This window comes from Falco cherrug, chromosome 2, assembly GCF_023634085.1.
Source record: "Falco cherrug isolate bFalChe1 chromosome 2, bFalChe1.pri, whole genome shotgun sequence".
NCBI classification, from domain to species: domain Eukaryota; kingdom Metazoa; phylum Chordata; class Aves; order Falconiformes; family Falconidae; genus Falco; species Falco cherrug.
The window spans coordinates 11,655,549-11,668,870 of record NC_073698.1 but is presented as its reverse complement, the minus strand read 5'-3'; positions in this window follow the sequence as shown (position 1 = coordinate 11,668,870).

Genomic DNA, 13,322 nt, shown 5'->3' with positions numbered 1-13,322 from the left:
AACTGATGAAAATGTATTTAATTTTGCTTCTATTGCAGCTTACTGTCTTTTGTTTAAGTTAATGCAAAGCTGTCACAATGGCCTAAACTGCATAAAAAACAGCCTGTAGCTCTCTGCTAATACCAGCAGTAAGAGATGCTCTGCTTCATAGGGTTGGCCACGAACTCAACATGAGCTGAAATTTGGAACCAAGGAATAATTGGGTTTGGTGAATCAAATGAGTTCTCAACTTAAATACAACTTTTTCATAAATAAAGGGCTCAGATTTTATTCTTCACCACCAAGATTTTATTCTTCACCACCAGTTTCCACAAGTGTTGTCCCAAAGACAGTGTAAACTGTGCTGTCCAGAGCTCTATCAAGTCAAGGTGTCAGGTACAAGGAGATACGAGGCACCACTGGGGACCAGCCCGGTGGCTGACACCATACGCACAACACACAGAGTTACTGCTGCCTTTTTCTCAAAGCAGTGGAAGTCTGGCTCTTTGTCTTCTAGCCAGCTCCTGATTTTTAGGAAGCTTCTAGAAGTTTAATAACCTCAAAGCTTGAGGCTGTGAGTCAAATTTGATGGAATTAAGGAAAAGTTTAAAAGTTTTTGGGAGGGGCTAACAAAAGGCGAGATGTTTTAGTCGAAGGCCTGATTGTCTTCAGTCCCATTTCCGCAGGGAATTTAGGTTACAGTGGTCTGGTACTTAGGGCACTTCCACCTGGGCTACCTGGTGCTGTATCCACTTGGTTCTTGTATGCCAGGGAACAAGGACTGGGACTGGAGCTGGAACATGATGGACCCACGGGAACAAAAAAGCAAGTCAGGCTTGGTGATTGCTTGATTAGAACATATCATTTTCTGATAACTACCATCACACCGATCAAATAATATGCTCAGCTGGATTTGTTTTTCCACTGCTACCTATGATTCAGAGGCAACAGCCTGGCTCTTTCGCTTTGATAACTAACAAGAGTACCAGTGAGTCAACGGTGGTTGGTGATGTGGTGCTATTTATTGCAATTTAAGACTTACCGTGTCTCTCAGGGTTGGGAGACAGAACAATAGACCATTGTGTAAATTGGAACTTCGTGTGTGGATTCGTTGACTTGCCTGAAGAACAGAAGCTGACCCACTGAATTATCTGCTACCCTAGGTATAGCTGCTGTTTGGGGGTAATGCATTTAGAGCCATATAACTCTCTTTAGTGACAGTCAACATAAAGTCTTAACAGCACTTCAGTTACTGTAATAGTGTTTAAGAGAGAAACATTATTGTCGTACCAGAAGTGGTGTAGTGCTCTTGTGATAGTCTTCATTCCAGGTGAATTTCATCTATTAAAGTCTTTGAGGTGAAACATGGTTTTATGGGTATTAAATCATTCACTGCACTACAGTCTTCTTCTACTTAGTGTTGAAATTATACATCTAGTTTAGGATTTTAGTGTGCCAGTTTCAGAAAGGGTTCGTAAGAATCCCCAGCTACTTTTTTATCTAGGGTGCAGTAATAATCATGCTTTTCTTCTGGCACTTTGCTAGCACAAAGGACAAAATCATATTAGAGGACAAAGCTGTATTTATCGTAAATGTTAACTATTCATGCATTGACTGGAATTCAGTAACTGGACAAAATGCCTGGAGGTATATTTGTGGAAGTGGTTCAGAACTGTTTTTTAACTCGGTATGATTATTAACTCAAACAATAAATGAAATACTGCCAGGCTTGTTATTGCTGACATGCAGGATATGACTGAAAGCAGAACATCAAATGAAGAATTCAGGAAGCAATTTGGAACATGCTGTGGTGGCACTATGTTTAAAACTAACATAAAGGAAAAAAGCGTATCTAGATTTATGAAGTGAAGCTTGGCTGGCAGTAGATGAGGGCTGTGTGGGTTACAGGGAAGTGGTATGGGACATGGATGAAAATCAGGAAAGGAAGAGATGACAAAACTGGCCTTTTTTTCTAGTTTTGAATTTTAATTGGTACATTACTGAAAACAGGATACTTGAAAAGTGCGCTAATATGAAGGAGTAAACAGGTTTAGAGTATCATAAGGGGAAAGGTGATTAAAACTATTAGACATTTAAGGTTTCAGAGAAGGGAAGGAAAACCAAAAAAATTTCCAATTTTGAAAGTTAAGGTCCTTAAAGTAGCATATATACAGAAATAGAATATAAATAGTCTTTTTCAGTCAAGGATCTCAGAGGGGCCACATTAAAAAAAACAACCAGGAGGCCACTGAGATATGCAAATTGACAATAAGTGAATATTTCGGCAGCAGAAGCCAAATAACCATTTCCCCCACTGTCGCCATGGTCTAAACTTGATTCACTTGTGGAACAAGTCTGTCCATTACAGGTAACAAAGGGTCATCCAAAACTATGTCATAGGGTAACACAAAAAAGGTTGAATTCAGAGGTTACCAACCTTCATTCTGCTATTTGTCTGACACTTCCCTGACTTCCAACCTTAAGCTGCCATTGTCTATAATTCTTTATATGTCATGTCCTGGATTTTTAATTAAGAAAGAAAACTGAAAATCGAATGTTCTGCCATTCAGGTTTTGCTGACCTTTATATGGGCTGTCACTGATAGTGAACATTATATATTTAAACCTCTACAGCTCTCTTCCCTTCAAATTAATGAGATAATGACTAGTCACAGTTAGTTGTCATTCTTTTTTATTCATCAACATTAAATCAGTCTTAGGCTATTGAGTTTCATGGCTCCTTGCTTTCAGTAGAAGTCTGGAGATGCTCAGGATTTTGGGTTTCATTCTAGAGTCTGGAAAGGCAGAAAGGCTTTGTTTTTAGGGCTCAACTTGTTTCTCCCATATTTATTCCCTTCTGCTCTATCCTACCCTTTTCCTCCATATCTGCTCCTTCTGCTGTATCACGTCTTGTTTTTGCTCTAATCTCTTTTCTTCCCTCCTTACTGCATTGTTCCTATTTACTTTCTCAGACAATCCTTGTCTTCCCTTTGGGATCTCTCTTTGAGATCCCAGCCCGTCCCTATCCTCACGTGCCCGGCAAATTCCAGATCTCCCGTTCACTACCATGAAAGTTTTGTCTTACCCTTTTCCCTACTTGAACGGCTTCCCAATCTCACCATCCTTTTCCTGCAGTTCGTATCAATCAGCCTTGCATTTTCTTTCTGCCTTGCTGCTGATCCCTCATTCTCTCCCTAGGTGCCTGTACCTCAAAGCATCTCGTCTTACTGCTTTGTTCACTTTTCATTTATGAAATTCTGGCCTAGGCTTCGACAGCAGTCTGGTCCTTGTACCAGCCTTGCCTGGCCAATGATCCTAACCTACCGTTTCCTCTCACTGTGTCCTGCTTTTGACTTGATTTGGATTGATTCTTGTCCTTCCCCCACTAAGTGAAGAAAACTTCCTTGGTGTGTTTAAGGGCATTAGCACGGTTTGAGGGCAATGAGCACACAGGGGTCATGTTGCTTTTGTTTGCAGTTATAAACCCACTCCAGTCACTCTCAGGACAGGCATTTCATGGGAGACCTTTGGAAGAGCCTGTAGCCTTTTACTGAAACATGAGTGGTAAGGAGGGGATGAAATACATTCAACCACTCTGTTGAGATGGCATTTGCAATAGTCACCGTGAGGAGAGAGCAGAATCTGTGCAAGTTTTGGGGGATTCACATTTAGTCAGCATTAGAACTTGAGAAAAGGTAATACATGTTCAAGAAGAACAGTAGCTACAGACAGGTTTGCCCTGTAACTTTGGGGACAGTATGACATTAGCCTAAAATTTGGGTTTGAGCAGCTCAGTTCCATAGGATGCATCAGCAGCTCTTTATGGTGAGGGGTCATGGTGGGGTTCAGTTAATGGATGCCTTCTTGAGGATAAATAGCAGAAGGGTTCGTGAGCCTTGAGTTTACTTACTGCATCTCTGGGGAAAAGGAGGCAGAAAGTGAATAGTAGCTCTAAAGCGTTCTCTCCAAGCAATATCTGCCTACACATGGTGTCTGTGACCTACAATCTTGTATCATATGTGTTTTTATGTCTACCTACTATGCCATCTTGAAGGTCTTTTTAAAGGTTTTGGGGGGGTTCTGGGTGTGGAGTTTTGGTTGTTTTTTGTTTGTTTGTTGTTTTTTTGCCACCTTATGAAACAAACTGGACCTGGACCTCTTTTTTTCAGCCAGTTTTTTAGTAACTATGATTACCCTTTCTCGGCTTCACAGTGCTGTCCCTAGATAGTAGAGAGTTTCTCCATTCCTGAATTTCTGTCTCAATCTTTGAAGAAGCTTTCACAATTTAACAGGGATTTACTTTATTTTCTTATTCTTTGTTGTAAGGCTAGTCGGACTTCAGGGATGGTAAACATCGAGCTTGTCATAACCAGTGCTGGTGCTGTAAAGTAGAAAACTACAAAGCCACCTTTGCTGCACAGCAGCTGATCATGGACCAAACATTAAAACTTTTTGATTTTAGGTTTTAGGTTCTTCTTTCCTTTCCTTTTTCCTTACCAGAATAATTTTAGAAAGCTGTTTTAAAGGCTTCCTCAGAGATCTTGGAAATAACAAGCATTTCCCTGTCTTTTCTCCTGTGTTTGAAACAGGATGGATCACACTGTTATTTAAGTTCAGTGTTTCAGTCTTCCATCTATGACTGTGGAGGCTGCATTGTTTCAGAGACCATGGGACCAAGTAGGTGAAGCTGGAGGAGGATAGCCTAATGGCTCTAAGTGGCAGCATTTATACTACTTTGTGCAGTTCTGATTAAAACTGTGTCCCTGAAACATGACAAAGCAGTGAAAAAACCCCACCCTAATTAGGAAGGTTGAGGAGCATACTGTAAGATATGCTCTTATTCACCCAAATAGGATCTTCTTAGCTTCTATGAGACTGGAAAGGCTTTAAAAGAAAAGAAAATGTAGTCCTGCACTGCTGTGTCATAGGACTTTACTGGTTTTGTACCTCCTGCAGAAATACTGATAGTTCACTATGCCATTACTGCTATGTTGCAACAAGATTTTGGCACTTGGAGAGTAATAGTGCCCACGACCCCTAACCTGCACTTTGCTAGTGGTGCCTACTTGTACTTCTGGCATTGCTATTTCATGTCAGTAAATTTAAAACTGAATTGTTAAGAGCTCTATTTGTTTGGAAATAAATAAAGTGTTAGACTGAAATAAAGTATGTCTCTCTAAATATGTTTGCATCAGCAAACCCTTTCTGAAATGCATGTTTATATAAACAAATGTTTATACAAAACTAAGATCCCACTAATGGTTTTTAATATTAAGACTCTAAATTGTTGCACTTGAGGTCAGGGTCAGGACAGGGCAATGGATCTTCTTCAAGGCTTTCACTTTTTCCTTATCTGGTCTTGTGATGTGATAACTTGCAAAGGTCTGTGGGTAGCCCATCATTATCTTCCAAGTATTTGTTACACACCATCCTGCTAAGCTCTGAGTTGTTATAGTGTATACAATTTACACACTCACCAAAATCACCCTGATGATTCTTCAGGCACGAAGTCCAACTCAGTCCAGCTTTTAAGTACCCTTAGTATTTGTTGTAATCGATTAAAATTCACCCCCAAATTTACTGACCTATTATAGCATATAATTGCAATGATTTCTTTAGTAAGCATTACTTAAAACATAAGTAGTAAGGAATAACATCCTTCCACAGAGTTTACACTAAATATACACATATGTGCATTGTAGGTCAGACAACTTATAACATTTTTGGACACAAAACATACACAAAGACAACTGGAGCCTACATAGACAATTACAGATTAATTGGAAATAGATGGGGCAATTTAGTAGTGACTCTTGATCATGTTTGAAGCAGGAAGTTGTTATCTTCCCTAGTGTAATGCCTGCCTTGCTCTGCTGTTTGTTGTATGCCTTCTGTAGACAGTCCAGAAATTTCCATCTTGTTCCATAGTCCATCACTCATGCAGAGCTCTTACCTCAGAAGCAATATTATATATTCCTAAAATTACCTGATTAGCTCCTTGATAAAAGTCTTTCCATCAAATTGCTACAGATTGCATATTCTATGCATATTTATTGTTTTGATGTCTTCATAATTGGGAAACATCTGGGGTTTGCCCTATGACACTTTTTACTTACCCCAGGTCCATCAGTTTATTCATAGTTGTTTTGAAATGTCTTGGCTGAAGCACTATACAAATGTGCAGGCTTTTAAAATACAGCTGATACATTTCTGTACCTAACTGATTTACCTTCACTTTTCAACACCCAAAATATTAAGTTCTATAAATAGACAAAATCATATCCATGTGCACTTTTATATTACATACACACCTTTATGAGGTGGTGATCTATTAATCATATTCACTAGTAATACAAAAAGATACATCCATCATCACTGACAGAGTTTCTGATTTGGATCCAATTTTCCCAGTTACTTTCAGTTGTTCGTTTTTTTCTCCTGTTTTATCTTCAGACAGGACAATGGACCTATAAAAGTATTATATTTATGCCATTTCAGATGTGATAATGATCTGAAATGAAAATAAAAATGGAATTAAAATCAAGTGAAGCAAAGTCAAGCAACTTATAATTCTTAATATTCATATAGATGGAATGGATTACCTTTCTGTTCTACCTCTGGAAGACAAAACAGAAAGGATTGTTATTAAAAGTTATCTGAGTTACTCCAGCCTAAGCATCTCCCTCCATAGGATTTTTTAGTGATATTAAAGGCCTGATTAATTGGATTTTTGCTTTTTTATTTCATACAATTCATCACCTAATGTCCTCATACTATTGTTTATCGAGTCTCAATTCACGTTTATTATCCATTAATTATCTATTATTTATAACTGATGTTTGTTTTAGCTTAAATTACCAGTTCTTATTATGCTTTCCACCATCTTTCCTTTTTTTAAATTTTTTTTTTCCCATTTCCTTCTCTGTACTCTATAAAAATACTAGTTTTCATATATCACTTAAAATCATACATTAAAGTGTTCATTTCAGTTTTCAAGGGTTAAGTGTCTCTGAGTTCAATAAAATACCTAATACCTCTCTCTGCCTCGGTAGAGTCACACCTAAGCCACCATTCTTTCAACTGTTAACTACTTACATGCTGGTTGTGTTACAACTGGTTGGTGTTTGTTTTCAAACTTGTGCTTTTTTGTTGTTGTTTTTCTTTCTTTCCCCCTGATTTTGTATCCAATGGACCCCCCCCCCCCCCAAGTTTCTTTCATGCACATACTCACATGCTTCACTGAATTTAACAATGTTATCTGTGAACTGGAACTGCTTGTTTTCATGTTAATTGTACTGCATTTGGCTATCTTGTTCTGCAGTTTTAAACTTTTTACCTATTCTACCAGTCAGGTGTTCTTTTGTATGTGGTTCTCATTGTCTTTGGACTCTTTTTCAGAATGCACCTTAGAGGAGTCTCAAAGCTGATGCTGCCTTTTCTCTTCTTGTTTTCTGATTCTGGGGTTCATACCCTGTTTGGCTCTCATACTTATATGATACTTCACTCTTAAATCTCTTTCTTAGGTCCGATTACTGCAGATGATCGTTAGCAAATGTTAAAACCCTGACTCATTCCTGTGTTTATTATCCTTTTGAGCCTTTTGTTCATCTCAAAATTTTCCTTGCTTGTTGGAACCTCTGTGCTAATTGAACCAAAGAACTGGTTACCTAGCTGATTCGGTGGTTCCTGATGCTCGAGCTAAGTTCTCATACTGTTACCGGAATGGGTTTTGCTCATTTAACCCGTCACTCCATAGAGGTGTCCCTGTTTAAGAGCACTGTCATTTTTGTAATTGCTTTAATCTGACTGGGACTTCAGTTCCTTGTATTAACAGTTTGCTTTTACATCTCTAGCCATTCTCTTTTACTACAATCTCGATGATTAAAAAAGCTATTGGTTTCCTTGGGACGGCTGGCTAAATTGCAGAGCTGTTTTGCAATAGTGGGTAGTGTGGTGGGTAGCTGCTCTTTTCCAGATTTGCCAGCACAATTATTATTATCAGTCCCTAGTCTGGATGGGTCTGGATCACTCTGTCTCTCTCCATCCTAGCGTTCCAGGTCTCCCAAAGAGCTATTACAAACCTGTGATGACTTTGAAACTCTGCTTCCATGGTCACTGAGTGTTTCTCTCATCCTTTGTGGTCAGTGCCTGCAGGAGGATGGCAGGGGTCAGCAGCCTGACTGATTCTAATGGAATATTCAACTTCTTTTTTATATGCTCCTTCTCTAAGAAAAACACAAACAACCCTTTAGCACTTCCTTTGGTTCTTGCATTTACTCCATTAGAGTAGCTTCTTGATTGCATTGGGCACAGCCTTACCCTGGTATTCAAGCTTTCTTTGTTACATTGATGGATGGGCTAGTACCCTGCAGTTTGTTTCCTGATCACCCCTTAGCTCCACCAGAATGGTGATCCAGTTCTAATTTTACTATGAGCCATGGGAAGGGAAGGGACAGGACCCCCAAGACTGTCACTAGAAGGGAGAGGATACAGGGCCCGCTTTCCTCTTCCCTTGCACTGATCTCCTACAAGCAGTACAGCAGATTGCTTGTTGGGGCGTTATCCAGCCATTCATGCTTCTGAAGCATCTTCTATGTATCTGATACTCTTGCCGAGTATCTTCTGCTGTACTATTTCTTAGCACTATGTTAGGGGTGATGTTACTCTGTCACTCCTTACTTCAAAACCACACTTTCACCACTTACCCTGAGAAAGGTTGTTGAAGGAGTTATATTGTCAAAGGTAACAGTTTGTATAGCTTCTAAATTATTCCTCTCCCTAGATTTCTTTCCTTAAGTGACTATAATTTACTTTTGTCCATACCACTGTTGTCTCTTAACCAAGCTTTTAGTTTATTCCATACTGGCTTCCACAATAATAGATCCAAAAGTTGCAGACCCTTAGCCCTGGGCACAGACCATCCACAACAGTTGTTTTAAGTGTGACCTAGTCGCAACTTGGGTCTTGTCTACCTTATCAATCAGAAGACCACAGACAGAGCGTAACAACTTTTTCAGCTGCACATATACCTCTGTGCTCTTATTTGGCTTATGCTCATCCAGGTAATACAATTATTCAGTTTCTGATCTTACATTTAAAGCTTGCACAGTGCAGCACATCAACTCAGTCTGCTAGCGCTTCCCTCGTTGGTTCCCAGATCTACTTTAAACTTATTTATCTGGGTGGTGTTTTTTATTTCCTAAACCATTTTGCCTGACCCAGAAAGTTGCACTCCTCTAGTGATCAGTAATTAGCTACTGTGGTTTATGCTTACAACCTGGGCCTCTGGTACTGTCTTTCCTTTTTTTTCTCATTTTGCTCCCTTTCACTGAATATCCTAGGAGATTTACTATGTCACCGTACACCATTAGTATTTATAGGGTGAAGAAACAGCCTTCTAATTTGCACAGACACATTCCCATCTGCTAAATCTGGCATTTCCCAATTTGTCACATTCTTCTAAATTTAAGCCTTTCTTTCTAAAACGGCTCCTCTGCCCAGGGTCATTTGACTGCGCCTGAGCAGCTGCCACGAAGCACGTGGGAGCTGTTGGCATCCTCACAATGAAGGTAATCAAGTTCTAGTCCAATAGTGTTACAAGAATGGTGGCAATCCTGGATTCAACGAAGCGTGTACATAAGCTTCAGGCAGCTATTTGGTCCTGCCTGCACACTGTCTCACAACCGGGACAAGCAAATGCTGCTTTCTAGCACTGGTGCCCTCTCAAACACTCGGTAGACTTCAGTTTTGCCTTGAGAAATACATCCCAACAGAAATGGCCTGGCTGAGTGGGAGAAGGTGTGCAAAGAGGTGCTAGCATCTGATCTCGGGGAAGCGATGCAAATGTGAGCCAAGTGCTGTTTCTGTCTGCAGCAGGTTTCTGACCTGCTTCTTTCCTGTCGGTGAGGTCAGCACGGAGCTGTGAGGGGGGATGTGTGGGGGGAGAGGCTGCCAAGTTTTGGGAGTGCAACTGATTATAAATGGAATGCTTTCACACATTAATATTTATGCGGTGTGCCCACAAATGGCAAAGAAAGGTTATTTTTAGATTAGTTGTATTTCAGTGGAAAACAAATCTGAAGAGGTGTTGTGAGACTTCAGTGGCACAACTGATAGGAAAAAGTGGGCTTTTTGTCTGATCACTAGGCAAGGGAGCTTTATCATATTAAATCTGTAGGTTTTAATGAATGGCTGAAAGTACATTCATTCCTTCATCAGTTTCACAGCCTATTGCAAACAGATTTTAGTGAAACTGTTTACTGTGCTATTAATTATTAAATGAGACCATATTTTCCCTAATGGTCTTGAACCATCACCAAGAATGTTTTAGCTTTGTCTTTGACCGTGCTAATAATAATCGTACCTGTTGCATGCTACAATTACTCTAATGTTTTACTTTCCAGCTACTCTAGAAGCAGTTGAACTTATTTTGGTAACATAGTGGTAGGGTATATACAGGTTGCAATACAGTTTTGATCTAGTATTCCCTTTTGAAATGCCATTATATCAAATCCATTAAGTGCTTACAATGGATGGGCTGAAAAAATTACTGTCAGAGAAAAATAAAGAGGTGCCATATTTCTGTGTCTTAGTGATTCAACAGCAGATCCGCTGAGTTCACCCCCCAAAAAAATCTAGTTTTTCAGTCCTGCAAACTCAATTTCAATTCTGATAGTCAACTGGGCTTTTGACTTCCCAATTATCATCACGGGTAATAAAGAAAATTCTTCAAAATGAACACCACCATGCTGTGTTCTTTTAATTACCTATAAAATTGCTCTGACAGCCTTCTATCTTCTCCATGAAGATATTTCTGAATTGATTGTGAGACTGTGATTAGCAAGGACAAGCCTCACCTTGATTTCAAGAACTGCAGTTGAATAAACAGGCTTTGCAGTTAAAAACCCCCATAGTTTATAAGATTTGGAACTAAGAAAATTGATACTGCAATCAGTGGAGGAGTAAATACAGAACTCTGATCACCTTACAGGTTTCTATAATACTTTAGCCAGTTTAGCACCAATTCTAATCCAGAAAATAAGTATTTACATCTGAATATGCTTTAGTTTGACAGTTTGACTTGACAAGAGGTAAGTTGTGGTCTTGGTAGTGATCTGAATCCCTCAGAGCAGAGACATGAGCTTCAATAAGCAATCCCTTCATGAGGCTGTTTAATGCTAAGCTCCAAATAACATATCCTGGATTGCTCTCTCACATGTATTTTAATCAGCTAAAAGGATGATTTGTTTAAAAAAAGCTAATTACCTTTAGGCAAGAGATCAGTATTGTTAATGTCGGTATTCACGCAATTCCTCTTCTTAATCACACACATTTTCACAGACTGATGCACCTACGTGCAGTCTGTTTAATAAGACACATTCCCTATCCACTAGCTGCAGAAATTAGACAGTAGCTGGATCAGAAGAAAAATGTTTTTGAATTCCTGTTCCTGCAGGAGCTTTTCCTCCTTTCCACAAAATGGTTAGGAGGGTAGACTCTGAAAGGCAAGGATTTTTTTAATTATTTCTTTAAAAAAAAGTTTGCAAAGGGTACTACAGAGCAGTAGTTTGCTACTGCTTGTGGATTCTTCTCCATTTTAATTTTTTGAACATGCAGCACAAAGATCACAAGGGTCTCATAGGGCTTGTGTTGAATTGTCTCTGTGAACAGGCAAACACCACCCCTTGCTCTGAGCTCTGTTATTCTGATCTGCTGACCTGCATGCAGTCAGGAGTCAAAAGGAATTGTTCCAACAGGGCATTCATATGGGATCATTTCTATTAAGTCATTAAGCACTACAAGCAACCCTTTTTCAAGGTTTTGTAATTTTTCCCTTATCTAATCAAAAAGAGAAGAAGGAAGAAGCTTTTAGTGAACCATAAGCTTAGGTGCATCACCATAACCAAAGTTACTGGACTGGTTAATGAAAATGGTGTACAGATTCCATTAGACTGTGAGAATATCCTACAGTCATGGTTGCAAAACTCAGCTCAGAGGACACCTCAGACTTTCTTGTGAGCTCCCAGCATTGCAACATACAGCAGGTCCATAAAGTCTAATGTTTAATATGGTTTTCCAGACTTCCTAAGACTACACACCACAGCTTCAGGGTTTTCCAAAAACTGTGGGGAACCAAACAGATAAAAATTTCACCTCTGCAGGATTATAGATTATGAATTGTGAAACTGCTCTGAAGTTCATCTGAAAATTGATAGGCCATAGCTGTGCTTCATTATGAAGGGTTCAAGCAGCTGTTAGCTCTGTTTTATCACTGTGCGATATATCACACTGTTGTGGCCAAATATTTTATTGTGTCCACCATGCGCAGTGTGCCTGTGAAATTCTCTTGTCAGGCAGAGTTAGATTCAGAGATGCTATTCAAGCTAGTGAGCTTTTTAACATGCTAGAAAATCGGATTCTAATACGTTGGTGTAATGTACATGAGAAAGGAAGAGTAATGAGAGGTGGCAGGAAAAGCAGCCAACAGGGAAATAAAAAATAATTCAAGACTGCAACAAGACACAAAAGATGGCTTACATCTTATCACCTACCATAGCTACTTTATTGGCCAGTTTTGTTATTAGCTGGTGGCAAGCCAACAACTTTCCTGCCAGTTAAGCTGTACTGGCTCTTCAGTGCTTTGGAAGACTGAGCTGGAATCTCATCATCGTGATCAGTCAGTGAGAAAACAATGGGGTTTTAATTGTTGAATCTTCATCGCTGATAATAAGAGAAGAGGAACAAAGAGCATGGGTGATTTTCAGATTCCAGATCTGCGGTTGTTGATAGTTACGTAAGTCATATATTAATTCCTAAAATATAACTGCCTTGTTATCTGTGAAATCCTCTTTTATCTTCCCTTTTATTACATGAAAGTTGTTACTCTTCTTTGTACCTCTAGGGTTTGGTGTCATCATGTCACATTTCATCTCCTCATTTGTTAAATTTTGCCTTTTCTATTCACATAGCAGAGCCAGTTGGGAATCGCTACCACTCCTGCCCCACAAATGCTTTTCTGAGCTTCTCTATCAGCCTACAGATCTTTCATTGAAGTACTTCCCTAAAAGTTAGTTCCATTCTTACAGAAAGTAAACTAACTACCAGTGAGTAGGAGAAACTAAACAGTCACTCTACATAACAAAATTATTTGATTAAGCAAAATAATTGTTTTGGTCATATATGTTTCACTTAAGTTTCTTGCCTTTTATCTCTTTAGAGGAGTAGTGAAGATTAATACTTTCCAGAGAATTCTTCCTTTCCAAGGATTTTTCCAGAGGCTGTTGGAAAATTAAAAATGCTAGGAATTGATAATACTGGGAATGTCATAATATGGAAAAAGGAAGT